Here is a 22,337-nt window from a genome sequence, read left to right on the forward strand (position 1 = left end):
TACTTTCCCCGTAAATCCTATTTGAAATCGGACACTGTGGTGGGATTAACAACAAGGCTACCTTGAAAACGACATAAGATACATGTATGTTTGAGGAATTTTAATTATGAGATTTCTGTTCTTTTTAATATGGCGCCCTGTACTTTCACTGGTTGTTGTAATATCGCTACCGTTAACGGGATTGCAGCCAAAAGAAGTTCAGGTCAACATTCACAAGGTGGCAGGGCCAGATGGATTACCAGGACATGTACTGTGACCATGCAGTGACCAACTGTCTTCACTGACATTTTCAACCCCTCCCTGTCCGAGTCTGTAATACCAACACGTTTTAAGTAGACCGCCTGTGCTCAAGAACACTAAGGTAACCTGCCTAAACCGACCTGTAACACTCATGTCTCTAACACCATTATCCCAGAAACCCTTGACCCACTCCAATTTGTATACCGCCCCAACAGATCCACAGATGATGCAATCTCTATTGCACTCCACACTGCTCTTTCCCACCTGGACAAAAGGAACACCTATGTGAGAATGTTATTACTTTACTACAGCTCAGCTTTCAACACCATAGTGCCCTCAAATCGAATCATTAAGCTAAGGACCCTGGGACTAAACACCTCCCTCTGCAACTGGATCCTGGACTTCCTAACAGGCTGCCCCCAGGTGGTAAGGGTAGGTAACAACACATCCACCAGGCTGATCCTCAACACAGGGGCCCCTCAGGGGTGCGTGCTCAGTCCCCTCCTGTACTCCCTGTTCACTCATGACTGCACGGCCAAGCATGACTACAACACCATCAATGATTTTGCCGACGACACAACAGTGCCTGATCACCGACAACAATACGCCTATAAGAAGGAGGTTCGAGACCTAGCCGTGTGGTGCCAGAACAACAACCTCTCCCTCAATGTAATCAAGACACACAAGCTGAACGTGCACTACAGGAAAAGGGGAGCCGAAAACGCCCTCATTCATATCGACAGGGCTGTAGCGGAGCGGGTCGAGGGAGTCAATATCCCTGATGTCCACATCACCAAACACACCAAGACAGTCATGAAGAGGGCACGACAACACCTTTTCCCCCTCAGGAGAATGAAAAGATTTGGAATGGGTCCCCAGATCCCCAAAAAGTTATACAGCTGCACCATCAAGAGCATCCTGCATCCGGTTATATAACTGACCTGGTTATGGCAACTGCGCGGCATCCGACAAAAAGGCACAACAGAAGGTAGTGTGTATGGCGCAGTACATCGCTGGGGCCAAGCTTCATGCCTTCTAGGACCTATACAAGAGGCGGTGTCAGAGGAAGGCACAAAAAATTGTCAAAGACTACAGTTACCCAAGTCATAGACTGTTCTCTCTGCTACGGAACAGCTAGCAAATCAAATCAATTCAAATTTTATTGGTCACATTCACATGGTTAGCAGATGTTAAAGCGAGTGTAGCGAAATGCTTGTGCTTCGAGTTCCAACCGTGCAGTAATATCTAACAAGTAATCTAACAATTTCACAACAGCTACCTTATACATCCAAGTGTAAAGGAATGATTTAGTTCATGTACATATAAATATATGGGTGAGAAATGGCCGAACGGCAAAGGCAAGATACAGTAGATGGTATAGAATACAGTATATACATATGAGATGAGTAATGTAGGGTATGTAAACATGATATAAAGTGGCATTGTTTAAGTGACTAGTGATACATTTATTACATCCAATTTTTAATTATTACAGTGGCTACAAATTGAGTCTGTATGTTGGCAGCAGCCACTCAATGTTAGTGATGGCTGTTTAACAGTCTGATGGCCTTGAGATAGAAGCTGTTTTTCAGTCTCTCGGTCCCAGCTTTGATGCACCTGTACTGACCTCGCCTTCTGGATGATAGCGGTTGAACATGCAGTGGCTCGGGTTGTTGTTGTCCTTGATGATCTTTTTGGCCTTCCTGTGATATCAGCTGGTGTCGGTGTCCTGGAGGGCAGGTAGTTTGCCCCCGGTGATGCGTTGTGCAGACCTCACTACCCTCTGGAGAGCCTTACGGTTGTGGGCAGAGCAGTTGCCGTACCAGGCGTTGATACAGCCCGACAGGATGCTCTCGATTGCGCATCTGCAAAAGTTTGTGAGTGTTTTAGGTGACAAGCCAAATTTCTTCAGCCTCCTTCAGCCTCCTGAACAATTAATCAAATTGCCACTCTGAATATTTACATAGACCTGCTACTCGCTATTTATTATCAATGCATAGTCACTTTACCCCTACCTACATATACAAGTTACCTCAACTAATACGTGTTCTCCGCATGAATTTAACTAGCCAACGTTGCGATGACATCGCCCACGAGTGTGATGGGGAATTTCTGTTGGAGAAGCAGATTGATGAAAATGAAAACGTGTCAGTTTGTCTTAATAACATGTTAAAATAAGGAAGACATAGGCTCAAAACTACTTTGCATCTTCAGAGTAGCTAATTCTCTCAAAGGGAGAATGTTTCACTTCTCTCATTCCTCAAAGGTTGATGTGTTTCGCAAGCGTTCCCGGAAGTCTCCTGATGTTGCGCCTTTGGATTTATTAACTGTGCATTCGTAGCTACTACTGTACACATGCACATTGACTCAGTACTGGTACCCCTGTATATAGCCACGTTATTGTAATTTTATTGTGTTACTTTTTATTTAATTTTTTACTTTAAAATATTTCCTGAACTGCATTGTTGGTTGAAGGCTTGTAAGGCTTGAGGCGGCAGCGTAGCCTAGTGGTTAGAGCGTTGGACTAGTAACCGGAAGGTTGCGAGTTCAAACCCCTGAGCTGACAAGGTACAAATCTGTCGTTCTGCCCCTGAACAGACAGGTAACCCGCTGTTCCCAGGCCGTCATTGAAAATGAGAATATGTTCTTAACTGACTTGTCTGGTTAAATAAAGGTAAGTAAGGAACTGATCATTTTTTTGGTTTTAGGTTACTGTCCTGCTGGAAGATGTATTAATCTCCCAGTGTCTGGTTGAAAGCAGACTGAACCAGGTTTTCTTCAAGGATTTTTCCTGTGCTTAGTTCCATTCTGTTTATTTTTTATCCTGAAAGACTCCCTAGAGCTTGTTGGTGATAAGCATACCCATAACATGATGCAGCCACCGCCATGCTTAAAAATATGAAAAGTGGTACTCAGTGATGTGTTGTTTTGGATTTACCCCAAACATAACGCTTTGGAAGAAAATTCAAGACATAAAATAATTTTATTTGCCACATTTTTTGCAGTTTTACTTTAGTGCCTTATTGTAAACAGGATGCATGTTTTGGAATATTTGTAGAATTTCTTTGCAGGAAGAAAAAAATTTCTTCACTTTGTCATTTAGTATAGTATTGTGGAGTAACTACAATTTTGTTCCATCCTCAGTTTTTTGTCCTATTACAGCCATTAAACTCAATACACTTGGATGGTGTATCAATATACCCAGTCACTACAAAGATATAGGCATCCTTCCTAATTCAGTTGATGGAGAGGAAAGAAACCACTCAGAGATTTCACCATGAGGCCAATGGTGACTGTTTTAAAGATCAAGGTCGGAATACGCATAGAGAGAAAAGTGCGTCAAAAGGGAAAATACATTCCATTTACACTTAACTCGGGCTGGAATTCTCCCCTCATTGTCTATGAAGCTGTGTTGCAGTGTATTCCAATGGTAGACAGACTTCTCTATTTAAGATGAAAGATATAAAAGTCCTCAACCATCTCAAACCATAAGTGCTATTGCTCAAACTGCAGTATTGAGGTGACCTGAGAGAGAGAGAGCATTTTCCTGGGTGTTTGGCCTCAGCGTGAGTCAGTCACCTCACCTTCACACAGCCTCTTCCTATGTCCCCTCTCATAACCTGGTGTTACAGATCAATATGGCTCCTAGAACTATGGAAGGACTCACACTGCTTCACAATCAGCCCCCAGAGCCTCTGTTACAGCCTTTGCTTGACACTGCGGTGAGGCAGGAAATCAAAGAACTTTTAAATGAATACATGAGAGGTCTTTGTGGGCCCAAAAGCCACTGACTGGAGCCTAGGGCTGTGTATCATTCCTGGTATGTGTCTATTTCTTTCTCTCCGTTATAAAGAGAAAATGTGTTCAGCTGTTCACTGTGGAGATGGTAACTTATGAAACCTGTCCATTAGGTCCACCCTCAAGAAGTTCATTAGAATTCTTACCATTCAGCTAGTTATGTAAGGTGAATATTAATGGTGGGGTTCCTCAAAAATGTGGTAACTGTAATCATACATAGATACAGTATTTAAACAACTGTTACTACTGCCCATTTAGTTATGTGTCCTACAGTACATATAATAGTGTCTCTGTAATCACCTAGTGGCATTACATATTATGTGTATTTCCTGTTTAAAATTACTGTACTGGACCGTTGAGGGTACGTGAGGGAACTGGAAAAGTCCTATTTTTCCCCTCATGGTGAATAGTTTTCTGAGAGGATTAGACAGTATTATTAGATAGATTTTCTTCCACGGGGAATAATATAAATCCTGTGAGAAGTGATATCTGTAACCTTTGTTTTAACCTGCTGACTTAACTTCTATAATGCAACATGGGTGAAAATGCAAATCTCTCCCATTTATCCCGTTTGTTTATGCCTGTCATGGATGGAACAACATACTAGATTTCATTTCTTATGACAAAGAAGGGATTGCCAGCAGTGGCTTTGTAACAGAACCTTGAGAAAAATTATTGAAACGTCCAAATTGAATTTAAGTTTGCCTTTAGGCACATATATACGATGTGTGCATTTGTCCTTTGAATATTTTACTTATGTACCCAGCCTGGTCTCATAGACTAGACATAACATAGTAAATGTAAATCTGTGACACTTCAATTATTATGATATGTTATGTTTGTTATACTCTTATTAAAAATACTTCCAAAACGGTCCTTCATCTGTCCCCATAGAAGAACCCTTTATGGTTCCAGGTAGAACTATTTTGGTTTCCATGTAGAACCGTCTGTGGAAAGGATTCTACATGGAACTCAAAAGGGTTCTGCCTGGAACCAAAAGTGTTATTCAATAGCACCTTTATTTCTAAAAGTGTATGGTTACATAAGACAGTTGGTTACATAAAACTCTTATTGCTGGGGGGCAGTATTGAGTAGCTTGGATGAATAAGGTGCCCAGAGTAAACTGCCTGCTACTCAGGCTCAGAAGCTAAGATATGCATATTATTAGTAGATGTGGATAGAAAACACTCTGACGTTTCCAAAAATGTTTGAATGATGTCTCGGAGTATAACAGAACTCATATGGCAGGCACAAACCTGAGAAAAAATCCAACCAGGAAGTGGAAAATCTGAGGTTTGTAGTTTTTCAAGTCACTGCCTATTGAATATACAGTGTCTATGCGGTCAAATAACACTTCCTAAGGCTTCCACTAGATGTCAATAGTCTTTAGAACCTTGTTTGATGCTTCTACTGTGAAGGAGGGGGGAATGAGAGCTGAATGAGTCAGGGCTCTGCAAGAGTGGCATGAGCTGATCACGCGCGCTCACGTGTTAGCGACCTGCATTCCATTGCAATTCTAAAGACAAAGGAATTCTCCGGTTGGAACATTATTGAAGATTTATGTCAAAAACATCTTAAAGATTGATTCTATACATCGTTTGACATGTTTCTACGACCTGTAATATAACTTTTTGAACTTTGTCTGAACTTTAGCCTGGACTTGCACGCGTGAGTTTGGATTTGTTTACCAAACGCGCTAACAAAAGGAGGTATTTGGACATAAATTATGGAATTTATCGATCAAAACAAACATTTTTTGTGGAACTGTGATTCCTGGGGGTGCATTCTGATGAAGATCATCAAAGGTAAGTGAATATTTATAATGCTATTTCTGACTTTTGTTGACTCCACAACATGGCGGGTATCTGTGTGGCTTGTTTTGTTGTCTGAGCGCTGTACTCAGATTATTGCATGGTGTGCTTTTTCCGCTTTAAAAAAAATCGAACATAGCGGTTGCATTAAGGAGAAGTGTATCTATAATTCCATACATAATAGTTGCATCTTTTATCAATGTTTATTATGAGAATTTCTGTAAATTGATGTGGCTCTGCAAAATCACCGGATGTTTTGGAACTACTGAACATAACGCGCCAATGTAAACTCTGATTCTTTTACATAAATATGAACTTTATCGAACAAAACATACATGTATTGTGTAACATGAAGTCCTATGAGTGTCATCTGATGAAGATCATCAGAGGTTAGTGATTCATTTTGTAGCGGTATTTATTAGAGAGGGGTAAAAAATGATTTTGTTTGGGCGCCAGGCAGGTATTAACCATGCCGAAAGGAAAAGAGTAGAATAGAGAGTACCACTACCAGACCCACACACATCAGCAGAAGAGACTGCCTAGAGTGTAGCCTGTGTACCAGATAGCCAGTGGAGAGAAAAAAGAATACACACCATATAAAGCACATCACAGCACAGGGGTAACCCCAACAAGAATACCTCATACAATAATACTAATACTAATAATGGCAGAGCAATTTAACAGCAACTTCATATAAGAAAGAACCCAGTCATCAAAAGAGGATTTGCAATAATATGCGTGCCGGTGTACTGTCTGACTGTCCGATGGTTTGTTGGTTGTATGTTAAAGATTCGCAACAATGTTGCAACTAATCCATGCGATCCATAACGGGCGCGGTCCCAAACGGAAAAAAACACGACCTAGAGCGATTACACCGATGATTGAGTTAAATACTTTAAAAACTACACACGCTGAAAACAAACAAAACTTCTGCAGCACAGCCCACACAATCAAACTGTCACGCCACCTAGAGCTCCTCCCCAAAGAGCTGAATGAGCTCTCTTTATTTCCTCTTTCCTTACTGCTCATGCGCTCTTAAAGTGGCAGTGCACGATGAAGGCTCCGTGCAGATTTCGAAACAATTTTATCTCTATTTCTGCTTTTTTTGACTCCTCTCTTTGGCTGGAAAAATGGCTGTGTTTTTCTGTGACTAGGCGGTGACCTAACGTAATCGTTTGGTGTGCTTTCACTGTAAAGCCTTTTTGAAATCGGACACTGTGGTGGGATTAACAACAAGTTTATCTTTAAAATGGTGTAAAATACTTGTATGTTTGAGGAATCTTAATTATGAGATTTCTGTTGTTTGAATTTGGTGCCCTACACTTTCATTGGCTGTTGACAAATCGATCCTGGTAGCGGGATCTCAGCCATAACAAGTTTTAACCCTTTAACCTAACTCCTAAACTTAACCCTAACCTTAACCCTAAACCCTAGCCTAGCCACCTAGCCACCTAGCTCAACAAATCTTTTTGCCTGAGATGACACTGCAGATGGTTATATTGGTCCACTAGTAAAGGCCCAGTGCACTACTTTATTTTGAATTATTATTAATAAAACGTATGGGGATGCGGAGGATTGCATTCTGATTTTTCAGCTCCCCTAATTCAGGTGGCTATGGATGTATCACATCTATAGTAATCCACCTAGACAGCTTGACTCAGGTCCATTTATCTGGCTGTTAGAATACAGTTCCTGAATATTTCCCACAAACCCTGCCATTCCACCTGTCTCTCTCTCGCTCTAAGACTGACAAAAACAGACATGGCCCATCCACTCCCACTCACAGGAGCCCTGTCCACACATTAGATTATCTTGGATGAGCAGCTTGGGTAGGATAGGAGAGTAAAAGGACAAACGCTTTAGCGCTCTGGCTGTCACTGTTGTTTGAAGAGGAGGCAAGACGGTTTGAGTGTGCTGGTGAGGCGAGTGGATTTATCCGAATTAGTCATCGGCTTAATAGGACCCTTGGGCTCCATTCATTATTCCACAAACAGCCAGCCCTTCCAACTCGGGTGAAACAAGGTATGAAATGAATGTATAAATATTAATGGGCTTTCAATGGAGGAAGGCCTGCTTATCTTCTTAGGCTTGAAGAGACCAAATTTCAAACACAGATGTTGTGAGAATGTTTGGAGCAGGTCCCGTGGGCTGTTTGTTAGTGCTTTGACTGGACATGAGTGATCGAGTGATTAAGTCATACCAAACACTGATCTGGCCTTTTATCAGGCTCTTATCACTGCCATCAAGCTCTCAGCATCTCTTTATAAAGCAGGTAGGGCCATTATAGCCTGACAAATAGTTATCTTGGGGAGAAAAGAAACATCAAACAAATGCAAGACTGAGAACATTACTTCCCTAAGGACTCCTTGCTAAAAGTTCTATATCTCAGACAATATGTCTAGAATGGGGTTCAGAGTCCAGTACATGACAAATACTTGCGAGGTTGTCTCCTGTCAAAGTTCTAAGTTGTCTCAGAGCTGTATCTGTAGCTCAGTTGGTAGAGCATGGCGCTTGTAACGCCAGGCTAGTGGGTTCGAACCCCGGGACCACCCATACGTAGAATGTATGCACACATGATTGTAAGTCGCTTTGGATAAAAGCGTCTGCTAAATGGCATATATTATTATTATTATTATATTATAAAGCATTCAGCACAAATTGTATTTGATCTTATAGAGAAGCCATAGTCAGGACGATTGGCTGAAGAAGATAAATGATACCAGCAAACAGCATCAGAAAAATGATCTAAGACTTCTTTAATTTTGGCATGGTTATCACAGCAAACTAAAGGTGACAATAATCAATACAAGCTTTCCTTGAGTAGATTTACTTTTCCCTGTGGCCTTTTCCAGGGAGGACGGGGCATTGTGAGACACCAGACTCTTAGCAGGATTACATTAATGCAGAGTAAACCCTGTCTCATCCAGACTGCTTCCTCTCAATATGCAGGCCCTGCCATGGAGCCCAGACATGACATTTCACTCTCTGAGTCCCGACTCCAATATATTTCATTACATGACATCTGTGGCCACATCAGAGGAATGTAGGCGAACCGACCAGGGTGCCTGCAGCGGACACACATCACAGATAGAGAAGAAGCTGTAGAATATATTGCTGACCTTCTACAAAAAACATGACTCAATTTATTGACTTAACGAGTGAGAGTCTCATTTAGGAGAGTGTTGAAAATACCAGTTATTGGAGAAAGAAAGAGAGAGGGAGTGGGAGAGGTGGGGGGGGGAGAAGAAGAAATAGGTCACTCCGTGTTTACTAACCTAAGATATGCTGCTTTCTTTTCCCTGTGCAAATGATGGATGGGACAATTTGGTATTGATGGCTGAACCACGGTCAGTGTGCAGCTAAGGGCTCATTCTTTATGTGGCTGTGCCAGCATGTTGATGGAATGCTGACCTAACTTGCTGACAGAGAGCAAGCCTGAGGGCACTGAGAAGAGCTCTGTGTGATATTGAGGAGAGGATTAGAAGATTCAGGACAGGACCTTCACCTGTGGAGACCAATGGATTAGTGGATTTAACAGATATATCACATCACACAGCCATTTAAACAATGCTGGCCATTGATTTGTGTGATCAACTTGTGTAATATCTACCCCAGTGAAACAGATGTATATGTTATGTGCCGGGAACGTTTTCACCAGCTATAATTACCAAGACATCTGTCACTGACATCAACACTCCCCTCCCTCCATTCCACTCCTCTGCCCCCTAACATAGAGTTACATTATTCTCAATTCAGCCAGCCCTCTAATTTGTTTCCATCAGCGTAAATGTGTACTTATCATATTTCAAAGTCAAAATTCAATCAGCTGGAATATAGAGTATGGACTCTGAGAAATGTAGGCAGGGCACCACTAGAACAGAAGCATGCGGCAGAGGTGAAACAATTCCACAGTTAGACCAATCACACAGCAACCCAAGCATGAGACATGTACCCCTCAGGGGATGAACTTGGCATATGCTTACGGTTAATGACTGCAATCATTCATACCCACGTGCACACACACACACATATGTTTCATGCTGCATTTTATTTTTCCCAAATTATCCTTACGTTAACAGTTACATCAAATACTACATCGCTGTCTACATCCCCCCCTCTCTCTCTCCAGCGCTGTGTTTCTAATGCTCTATGTATAATGGGGTGTCACACTAATAGGGTTTTGTCTGTATCAGTGTCTAGCGTGGAACCTGTACCTGTGCGGCTAGAATAATTGCACCTGACAAGTATTGGAATCAATACAGTATGATGGTCTTACTATAATCTAGGGTACCAATGAGGATTTCCAACACTGGACAACTTGTTACAGCTGTTGTAAGTCATTAATAATATAAATCTGCCAAATTTGTTCGTCATTACATTAAAACCTGTTAGGGATGACTGTCATGTTTTGTCATTTATTATCTTGTCTTGTCCCTGTGCTTCCCATTCTATTCGTTTCCCTCTGCTGGTCTTATTAGGTTCTTTCCCTCTTTCTATCCCTCTCTCTCCCCCTCCCTCTCTCACTCTCTCGCTCTCTCTTCTCTCTATCGTTCCGTTCCTGCTCCCAGCTGTTCCTATTCCCCTAATCAATCATTTAGTCTTCCCACACCTGTTCCCGATCCTTTCCCCTGATTAGAGTCCCTATTTCTGCCTTTGTGTTCCGTTCCTGTCCTGTCGGTTCCTTGTCTAGAATTCACCGTGCTGTGTTTGTGTATCGCCCTGTCGTGTCGTGTTTTCCTCAGATGCTGCGTGGTGAGCAGGTGTCTGAGTCTGTCTGGTTCAAGTGCCTTCCCGAGGCAACCTGCTGTTCACCTGCTGTTCAAGATCGAGTCTCCAGTTTGTCCTCGTCATTTCGAGTGAAAGTTGTGTTTTTTGTTTGTATTTACTTTACTGGATTAAAGACTCTGTTTTCGCCAAGTCGCTTTTGGGTCCTCTTTCACCTGCATGACAGAAGGAACCGACCAAGGAATGGACCCAGCGACTTCAGACGCTCGTTACACTGCCGTCGAGATCCAAGGAGCCATGCTCGGCAGACACGAGCAGGAATTGTCTGCTGCTCGCCATGCCGTGGAGAACCTGGCCGCTCAGGTTTCCGACCTCTCTGGACAGTTCCAGAGTCTACGTCTCGTGCCACCTGTTACTTCCTGGCCTGCCGAGCCTCCAGAACCTAGGGTTAATAACCCACCTTGCTACTCCGGGCAGCCCACTGAGTGCCGCTCCTTTCTCACGCAGTGTGAGATTGTGTTCTCTCTCCAACCCAACACATACTCTAGAGAGAGAGCTCGGGTTGCTTACGTCATTTCACTCCTTACTGGCCGGGCTCGAGAATGGGGCACAGCTATCTGGGAGGCAAGGGCTGATTGCTCTAACAAGTTCCAGAACTTTAAAGAGGAGATGATTCGGGTTTTTGACCGTTCAGTTTTTGGTAGGGAGGCTTCTAGGGCCCTGGCTTCCTTATGCCAAGGTGAACGGTCCATAACGGATTATTCTATTGAGTTTCGCACTCTTGCTGCCTCTAGTGAGTGGAACGAGCCGGCGCTGCTCGCTCGTTTTCTGGAGGGACTCCACGCAGTGGTTAAGGATGAGATTCTCTCCCGGGAGGTTCCTTCAGATGTGGACTCTTTGATTGCTCTCGCCATCCGCATAGAACGACGGGTAGATCTTCGTCACCGGGCTCGTGGAAGAGAGCTCGCATCAACGGTGTTTCCCTGCTCCGCATCGCAACCATCTCCCTCCTCTGGCTCAGAGTCTGAGCCCATGCAGCTGGGAGGGATTCGCATCTCGACTAAGGAGAGGGAACGGAGGATCACCAACCGCCTGTGCCTCTATTGCGGAGTTGCTGGACATTTTGTTAATTCATGTCCAGTAAAAGCCAGAGCTCATCTGTAAGCGGAGGGCTACAGGTGAGCGCAACTACTCAAGTCTCTCCATCAAGATCCTGTACTACTTTGTCGGTCCATCTACGCTGGACCGGTTCGGGTGCTACATGTAGTGCCTTGATAGACTCTGGGGCTGAGGGTTGTTTCATGGACGAAGCATGGGTTCGGAAACATGACATTCCTTTCAGAGAGTTAGAGAAGCCTACGCCCATGTTCGCCTTAGATGGTAGTCATCTTCCCAGTATCAGATTTGAGACACTACCTTTAACCCTCACAGTATCTGGTAACCACAGTGAGACTATTTCTTTTTTGATTTTTCGTTCACCGTTTACACCTGTTGTTTTGGGTCATCCCTGGCTAGTATGTCATAATCCTTCTATTAATTGGTCTAGTAATTCTATCCTATCCTGGAACGTTTCTTGTCATGTGAAGTGTTTAATGTCTGCCATCCCTCCCGTTTCTTCTGTCCCTACTTCTCAGGAGGAACCTGGCGATTTGACAGGAGTGCCGGAGGAATATCATGATCTGCGCACGGTCTTCAGTCGGTCCCGAGCCAACTCCCTTCCTCCTCACCGGTCGTATGATTGTAGTATTGATCTCCTTCCGGGGACCACTCCTCCTCGGGGTAGACTATACTCTCTGTCGGCTCCCGAACGTAAGGCTCTCGAGGATTATTTGTCTGTGTCTCTTGACGCCGGTACCATAGTGCCTTCTTCCTCTCCGGCCGGGGCGGGGTTCTTTTTGTTAAGAAGAAGGACGGTACTCTGCGCCCCTGCGTGGATTATCGAGGGCTGAATGACATAACGGTTAAGAATCGTTATCCGCTTCCCCTTATGTCATCAGCCTTCGAGATTCTGCAGGGAGCCAGGTGCTTTACTAAGTTGGACCTTCGTAACGCTTACCATCTCGTGCGCATCAGAGAGGGGGACGAGTGGAAAACGGCGTTTAACACTCCGTTAGGGCATTTTGAGTACCGGGTTCTGCCGTTTGGTCTCGCCAATGCGCCAGCTGTTTTTCAGGCATTAGTTAATGATGTTCTGAGAGACATGCTGAACATCTTTGTTTTTGTCTATCTTGACGATATCCTGATTTTTCTCCGTCACTCGAGATTCATGTTCAGCACGTTCGACGTGTTCTACAGCGCCTTTTAGAGAATTGTCTCTACGTAAAGTCTGAGAAGTGCTCTTTTCATGTCTCCTCCGTTACTTTTCTCGGTTCCGTTATTTCCGCTGAAGGCATTCAGATGGATTCCGCTAAGGTCCAAGCTGTCAGTGATTGGCCCGTTCCAAGGTCACGTGTCGAGTTGCAGCGCTTTTAGGTTTCGCTAATTTCTATCGGCGTTTCATTCGTAATTTCGGTCAAGTTGCTGCCCCTCTCACAGCTCTTACTTCTGTCAAGACGTGTTTTAAGTGGTCCGGTTCCGCCCAGGGAGCTTTTGATCTTCTAAAAGAACGTTTTACGTCCGCTCCTATCCTCGTTACTCCTGACGTCACTAGACAATTCATTGTCGAGGTTGACGCTTCAGAGGTAGGCGTGGGAGCCATTCTATCCCAGCGCTTCCAGTCTGACGATAAGGTTCATCCTTGCGCTTATTTTTCTCATCGCCTGTCGCCATCTGAGCGCAACTATGATGTGGGTAACCGTGAACTGCTCGCCATCCGCTTAGCCCTAGGCGAATGGCGACAGTGGTTGGAGGGGGCGACCGTTCCTTTTGTCGTTTGGACAGACCATAAGAACCTTGAGTACATCCGTTCTGCCAAACGACTTAATGCCCGTCAAGCTCGTTGGGCGTTGTTTTTCGCTCGTTTCGAGTTTGTGATTTCTTACCGTCCGGGTAGCAAGAACACCAAGCCTGATGCCTTATCCCGTCTGTTTAGTTCTTCTGTGGCTTCTACTGATCCCGAGGGGATTCTTCCTTATGGGCGTGTTGTCGGGTTAACAGTCTGGGGAATTGAAAGACAGGTTAAGCAAGCACTCACGCACACTGCGTCGCCGCGCGCTTGTCCTAGTAACCTCCTTTTCGTTCCTGTTTCCACTCGTCTGGCTGTTCTTCAGTGGGCTCACTCTGCCAAGTTAGCTGGTCATCCCGGTGTTCGAGGCACTCTTGCGTCTATTCGCCAGCGCTTTTGGTGGCCGACTCAGGAGCGTGACACGCGCCGTTTCGTGGCTGCTTGTTCGGACTGCGCGCAGACTAAGTCGGGTAACTCTCCTCCTGCCGGTCGTCTCAGACCGCTCCCCATTCCTTCTCGACCATGGTCTCACATCGCCCTAGACTTCATTACCGGTCTGCCTTTGTCTGCGGGGAAGACTGTGATTCTTACGGTTGTCGATAGGTTCTCTAAGGCGGCACATTTCATTCCCCTCGCTAAACTTCCTTCCGCTAAGGAGACGGCACAAATCATTATCGAGAATGTATTCAGAATTCATGGCCTCCCGTTAGACGCCGTTTCAGACAGAGGCCCGCAATTCACGTCACAGTTTTGGAGGGAGTTCTGTCGTTTGATTGGTGCGTCCGTCAGTCTCTCTTCCGGGTTTCATCCCCAGTCTAACGGTCAAGCAGAGAGGGCCAATCAGACGATTGGTCGCATACTACGCAGCCTTTCTTTCAGAAACCCTGCGTCTTGGGCAGAACAGCTCCCCTGGGCAGAATACGCTCACAATTCGCTTCCTTCGTCTGCTACCGGGTTATCTCCGTTTCAGAGTAGTCTGGGTTACCAGCCTCCTCTGTTCTCATCCCAGCTTGCCGAGTCCAGCGTTCCCTCCGCTCAAGCGTTTGTCCAACGTTGTGAGCGCACCTGGAGGAGGGTGAGGTCTGCACTTTGCCGTTACAGGGCACAGACTGTGAGAGCCGCCAATAAACGCAGGATTAAGAGTCCAAGGTATTGTTGCGGCCAGAGAGTGTGGCTTTCCACTCGCAACCTTCCTCTTACGACAGCTTCTCGTAAGTTGACTCCGCGGTTCATTGGTCCGTTCCGTGTCTCCCAGGTCGTCAATCCTGTCGCTGTGCGACTGCTTCTTCCGCGACATCTTCGTCGCGTCCATCCTGTCTTCCATGTCTCCTGTGTTAAGCCCTTTCTTCGCACCCCCGTTCGTCTTCCCTCCCCCTCCCGTCCTTGTCGAGAGCGCACCTATTTACAAGGTACATAAGATCATGGACATGCGTTCTCGGGGACGGGGTCACCAATACTTAGTGGATTGGGAGGGTTACGGTCCTGAGGAGAGGAGTTGGGTTCCGTCTCGGGACGTGCTGGACCGTTCACTCATTGATGATTTCCTCCGTTGCCGCCAGGATTCCTCCTCGAGTGCGCCAGGAGGCGCTCGGTGAGTGGGGGTACTGTCATGTTTTGTCATTTATTATCTTGTCTTGTCCCTGTGCTTCCCATTCTATTCGTTTCCCTCTGCTGGTCTTATTAGGTTCTTTCCCTCTTTCTATCCCTCTCTCTCCCCCTCCCTCTCTCACTCTCTCGCTCTCTCTTCTCTCTATCGTTCCGTTCCTGCTCCCAGCTGTTCCTATTCCCCTAATCAATCATTTAGTCTTCCCACACCTGTTCCCGATCCTTTCCCCTGATTAGAGTCCCTATTTCTTCCTTTGTGTTCCGTTCCTGTCCTGTCGGTTCCTTGTCTAGAATTCACCGTGCTGTGTTTGTGTATCGCCCTGTCGTGTCGTGTTTTCCTCAGATGCTGCGTGGTGAGCAGGTGTCTGAGTCTGTCTGGTTCAAGTGCCTTCCCGAGGCAACCTGCTGTTCACCTGCTGTTCAAGATCGAGTCTCCAGTTTGTCCTCGTCATTTCGAGTGAAAGTTGTGTTTTTTGTTTGTATTTACTTTACTGGATTAAAGACTCTGTTTTCGCCAAGTCGCTTTTGGGTCCTCTTTCACCTGCATGACAATGACAGTGCAGGAACATCAATCAGCTGAAATTTCAGAGCGCCACCTATAGTTTTCGATAAAACTCAAACTTTCATTAAAACACACATGCAAGGTACTGAATTAAAGCTACACTCGTTGTGAATCAAGCCACAAAGTCCGATTTGTAACATGCTTTTCGGCGAAAGCATGAGAAGCTATTATCTGATAGCATGCGCCCCCCAAAATACCAGAAGTCACCTAAACAATAGATTTTGCGCTAGCCGGCGCTACACAAAACGCAGAAATAAAATATAAAACATTCATTACCTTTGACGAGCTTCTCTGTTGGCACTCCTATATGTCCCATAAACATCACAATTGGGTCTTTTTCCCGATTAAATCCATCATTGTATACCCAAAATGTCATTTCATGAAGACCGGTGTGATCCAGGAAAATTCCGCTTTACAAGACGCAACGTCACTTTTTAAAATTACAAAAGTTGCCTATAAACTTTTACAAATCACTTCAAACTACTTTTCTAAACCAACTTTAGGTATTAATAAATGTTAATAATCTATCAAATTGATCACGGGGCGATCTGTATTCGATAGCAGCAAGTCTTGAAATCAACCTCCATGTTTTCACTTTCATAACATCCTGCGGTGAGCCCCAAGAAAGAAAGTGCCTATACGTCATCTAACCAAGGATAAAGCAGCAAAACAATGCCAGTACTGGCGACATCGTGTGGAAGCTGTAGGCATTGTAATAGAATCCTCGTTTTTTGTCTGTCGCCTTAGACAATACATTGACTGGCGGATGAATATTTTTTTTGTGTTTTTGGAGAACAGTTTTCCCTTTAATGTTTACTCCTAAACACGTTCTGTTATAGCCACAGACACAATTTAACAAGTTTTAGAGACTTCAGAGTATTTTCTATACACACATACTTATCATATGCATATACTATATTCCTGGCATGAGTAGCAGGACGTTGAAATGTTGCGCGATTTTTTACAAAAAACTGCGAAAATTTGCATCATCCCTAACAGGTTTTAAGATATAAGTGGGATCATAGCTATACAATAAAATGCACACGTTGATTTAAACCCTTTATCGTTGTAACGGCATTCCTCTTCCTCTTCTTCTGAGGAGTAGCAAGGATCGGACCAATACGCAGCATGGTACGTGTTCATCTTGGTTTTTTAATAAGAACACTGAACAAAACAATAAACGACAACGTGAAAAACCGAAACAGTTCCGTGTGGAAACAAAACACTGACAAGGAAGATAATCACCCACGAAACACAGGTGAAAAAAGGCTACCTAAGTATGATTCTCAATCAGAGACAACTAACGACACCTGCCTCTGATTGAGAACCATACCAGGCCAAACGCAAAACACAACATAGAAAAAAGAACATAGACAACCCACCCAACTCACGCCTTGATCATACTAAAACAAATACATAGTTATTTTATTAAGGTCAGAACATGACAGTACCACCCCCCCCCCCCCTCTGGCCGCAAAAGCTAAACATATAGGGTGTATGTCTGTCCACGGTGGCGGCTCTGGCGCGGGACGTGGGCCCCACTCCAGCATAGTCCTTCACCGCCTCGCTACCCGCCTCGCCGCCGACCTTGGACTGGGGACCCAAGCGAGGGGTCCCGAATGGATGGGAGATTCCGGCAGCACCGGACTGACTGGCGGAGCTGCCAGAGCCGCCAGTCAGCCAGGCAGCTCCTGGCTGACTGTCAGCTCCTGGCTGACCGGCGGCTCTGGCAGCTCCTGACAGACGGCCTGCTCTGGTAGCTCAGGACAGACGGGCGGCTCTGGCAGCTCAGGACAGACAGGCGACTCTGGCAGATCAGGACAGACGGGAGTCTCTGGCAGCTCAGGACAGACGGGATACTCTGGCAGCTCAGGACAGACGGGAGACTCTGGCAGCTCAGGACAGACGGGAGACTCTGGCAGCTCAGGACAGATGGGAGACTCTGGCAGCTCAGGACAGACGGAGGCTCTGGCAGCACTGGGCAGGAGGAAGACTCTGACAGCGCTGAGCAGGAGCCCTCCGGTGGCACCGGATAGACCGGACCGTGAAGGCGCACTGGAGCTCTCGAGCACCAAGCCTGCCCAACCTTACCTGGTTGAATGCTCCCCGTAGCCAGGCCAGTGCGGCGAGATGGAATATAAGTATTTGGTGGTAAATAAGTATTTGGTCAATAACAAAAGTTTATCTCAACACTTTGTTATATACCCGTTGTTGGCAATGACAGAGGTCAAATGTTTTCTGTAAGTCTTCAAAAGGTTTTCACAAGCTGTTGCTGGAATTTTGGCCCATTCCTCCATGCGATCTCGTATAGAGCAGTGATGTTTTGGGGCTGTTGCTGGGTAACACGGACTTTCAACGACCTCCAAAGATTTGCTATGGGGTTGAGATCTGGAGACTGGCTAGGCCACTCCAGGACCTTGAAATGCTTCTTACGAAGCCACTCATTCGTTGCCCGGGCGGTGTGTTTGGGATCATTGTCATGCTGAAAGACCCAGCCACATTTCATTTCAATGCCCTTGCCAATGGAAGGAGGTTTTCACTCAAAATCTCATGATACATGGCCCCATTCATCCTTTCCTTTACACGGATCAGTCGTCCAGGTCCCTTTGCAGAAAACAGCTCCAAAACATGATGTTTCCACCCCCATGCTTCGCAGTAGGTATTGTGTTCTTTGGATGCAACTCAGCATTCTTTGTCCTCCAAACAAGACAAGTTTTATTTTGGTTTCATCTGACCATATGACATTCTCCCAATCCTCTTCTGGATCATCCAAATGCTCTCTAGCAAACTTCAGACGGGCCTGGACATGTACTGGCTTAAGCAGGGGGACACGTCTGGCACTGCAGGATTTCAGTCCCTGGCAGCGTAGGTTCTGGGATTTTTGCTCACCGTTCTTGTGATCATTTTGACCCCACGGGGTGAGATCTTGCGTGGAGCCCCAGATCGAGGGAGATTATCAGTGGTCTTGTATGTCTTGTATGTCTTCCATTTCCTAATAATTGCTCCCACAGTTGATTCCTTCAAACCAAGCTGCTTACCCATTGCAAATTCAGTCTTCCCAGCCTGGTGCAGGCCTACAATTTTGTTTCTGGTGTCCTTTGACAGCTCTTTGGTCTCGGCCATAGTGGAGTTTGGAGTGTGACTGTTTGAAGTTATGGACAGGTGTCTTTTATACTGATAACAAGTTCAAACAGGTGCCATTAATACAGGCAACGAGTGGAGGACAGAGGAGCCTCTTAAAGAAGTTACAGGTCTGTGAGAGCCAAAAATCTTGCTTGTTTGTTGGTGACCAAATACTTATTTTCCACCATAATTTGCAAATAAACTCATTAAAAATCCGGCCTCTCTCATCTTTTTAAGTGGGTGAACTTGCACAATTGGTGGCTGACTAAATACTTTTTTGCCCCACTGTATATCCACAATAAAACAAGTCCGATATCGATATAACCTGAAAGCCAGCTCAGCAAGGAAGTAGCCACTGCTCCAAAACCGCCATCAAAAAGCCAGACTATGGTTTGCAACTGCACATGGGGACAAAGATCATACTTTTTGAAGAAATGTTCTCTGGTCTGATGAAACAAAAATAGAACGGTTTGGCCATAATGAACATCGTTATGTTTGGAGGAAAAAGGGGGTGACTTGCAAGCTGAAGAACACCATCCCAAAAGTGAATCACAGGGGTGGCAGCATCATGTTGTGGGGGTGCTTTGCTGCAGGAGGGACTGGTGCACTTCACAAAATAGTTGACATCATGAGGATGGAAAATTATGTGGATCTGACCCACTGGGAATGTGATGAATGAAATAAAAGCTACAATAAATAATTATCTCTACTATTATTCAGACATTTCACATTCTTAAAGTAAAGTGGTAATCCTAACTGACCTAAAACAAGTGCTTGACCATGGTGCTTGCCTACGGAGCTGTGAGGGGAACGGCACCTCAGTACCTCCAGGCTCTGATCAGGCCCTACACCCAAATAAGGGCACTGCGTTCATCCACCTCTGGCCTGCTCGCCTCCCTACCACTGAGGAAGTACAGTTCCCGCTCAGCCCAGTCAAAACTGTTCGCTGCTCTGGCTCCCCAATGGTGGAACAAACTCCCTCACGACGCCAGGACAGCGGAGTCAATCACCACCTTCCGGAGACACCTGAAACCCCACCTCTTTAAGGAATACCTAGGATAGGATAAAGTAATCCTTCTCACCCCCCCCCCTTAAAATATTTAGATGCACTATTGTAAAGTGGCTGTTCCACTGGATGTCATAAGGTGAATGCACCAATTTGTAAGTCGCTCTGGATAAGAGCGTCTGCTAAATTACTTAAATGTAAATGTAAATGTAAAACAGGGAATTTTTACTAGGATTAAATGTCAGGTATTGTGAAAAACTGAGTTTAAATGTATTTGGCTAAGGTGTATGTAAACTTCCTACTTCAACTGTATAATCTGGAAGTAGATGGTTAAGTGTTGTTGTCCATTAGTTTACTCCAATTAGGGAAGGGATGGTAGGGTTTGGTTAAAATATAACTACAGCACCAGTCAAAGGTTTGGACACACCTACTCATTCACAGGTTTTTCTTTAATTTGACTATTTTTTATATTGTGAAGACATTAAAACTATGAAATAACACACATCCAATCTTGTAGTAACCAAAGAAGTGTTAAACAAATCTAAAAATATTTTATATTTGAGAAAAGACAGTACTGTGCAGCCGTCTTCATCGACCTTACCAAGGCTTTCGCCAAGGCTTTCGACTCTGTCAATCACCATATTCTTATCGGCAGACTCAGTAGCCTCGGTTTTTCGGATGACTGCCTTGCCTGGTTCACCAATTACTTTGCAGACAGAGTTCAGTGTGTCAAATCGGAGGGCATGTTGTCCGGTCCTCTGGCAGTCTCTATGGGGGTGCCACAGGGTTCAATTCTCGGGCCGACTCTTTTGTCTGTATATATCAATGATGTTACTCTTGCTGCGGGCGATTCCCTGATCCACCTCTACGCAGACGACACCATTGTATACACTTTCGGCCCGTCATTGGACACTGTGCTATCTAACCTCCAATCGAGCTTCAATGCCATACAACACTCCATCCGTGGCCTCCAACTGCTCTTAAATGCTAGTAAAACCAAATGCATGCTTTTCAACCGATCGCTGCCTGCACCCGCATGCCCGACTAGCATCACCACACTGGATGGCTCCAACCTTGAATATGTGGACACCTATAAGTACCTAGGTGTCTGGCTAGACTGCAAACTCTCCTTCCAGACCCATATCAAACATCTCCAATCGAAAATCAAATCAAGAATCGGCTTTCTATTCCGCAACAAAGCCTCCTTCACTCACGCTGCCTAGCCTACCCTAGTAAAATTGACTATCCTACCGATCCTCGACTTCGGCGACGTCATCTACAAAATTGCTTCCAACACTCTACTCAGCAAACTGGATGCAATTTATCACAGTGCCATCCATTTTGTCACTAAAGCACCTTATACTACCCACCACTGCGACTTGTATGATCTAGTCGGCTGGCCCTCGCTACATATTCGTCGCCAGACCCACTGGCTTCAGGTCATCTACAAGGCCATGCTAGGCAAAGCTCCGCCTTATCTCAGCTCACTGGTCACGATGGCAACACCCATCCGTAGCACGCGCTCCAGCAGGTGTATCTCATTGATCATACCTAAAGCCAACACCACATTCGGCCGCCTTTCGTTCCAGTACTCTGCTGCCTGTGACTGGAACGAATTGCAAAAATCGCTGAAGTTGGAGACTTTTATGTCCCTCACCAACTTCAAACATCAGCTAGCTGAGCAGCTAACCGATCGCTGCAGCTGTACATAATCTATTGGTAAATAGCACACCCATTTTCACCTACCTCATCCCCACAGTTTTTATTTATTTACTTTTCTGCTCTTTTGCACACCAATATCTCTACCTGTACATGATCATCTGATCATTTATCACTCCAGTGTTAATCTGCAATATTGTAATTATTCGCCTACCTCCTCATGCCTTTTGCACACATTGTATATAGACTCCTCTTTTTTCTCTGTGTTATTGACTTGTTAATTGTTTACTCCATGTGTAACTCTGTGTTGTCTGTTCACACTGCTATGCTTTATCTTGGCCAGGTCGCAGTTGCAAATGAGAACCTGTTCTCAACTAGCCTACCTGGTTAAATAAAGGTGAAATAAAAAAAAAATAAAAAAAAATCTTTAAAGTAGCCACCCATTCTCAAAACCAGCTTCACCTGGAATGCTTTTCCAACCGACTTGAAGGAGTTCCCACATATGCTGAGCACCTGTTGGCTGCTTTTCCTTCACTCTGCCGTCCGACTTATCCCAAACCATCTCAATTGGGTTGAGGTCGGGTGATTGTGGAAAAGGTCAAATAGCCCTTACACCGCCTGGTGGTGTGTTAGTTCATTGTCCTGTTATAAAATTATAGTCCCACTAAGCGCAAACCAGATGGGATGACATATCATTGCAGAATATCATTGCCATGCTGCATAAGTGTGCCTTGAAATCGAAATAAATCACAGACAGTGTGCAAAGCTCCCCGACCCCATCTACCTCCTCCATGCTTCCCAGTGGGAACTACACTTGCGGAGATCATCCGTTCACCTACTCTGCTTCTCACAAAGACACGGCGGTTAGAAACAAAAATCAGACTCATCAGAACAAAGGACAGATTTCAACTGGTCTAATGTCCA

This window comes from Oncorhynchus gorbuscha, linkage group LG11 (assembly GCF_021184085.1).
Source record: "Oncorhynchus gorbuscha isolate QuinsamMale2020 ecotype Even-year linkage group LG11, OgorEven_v1.0, whole genome shotgun sequence".
NCBI classification, from domain to species: Eukaryota; Metazoa; Chordata; class Actinopteri; order Salmoniformes; family Salmonidae; genus Oncorhynchus; species Oncorhynchus gorbuscha.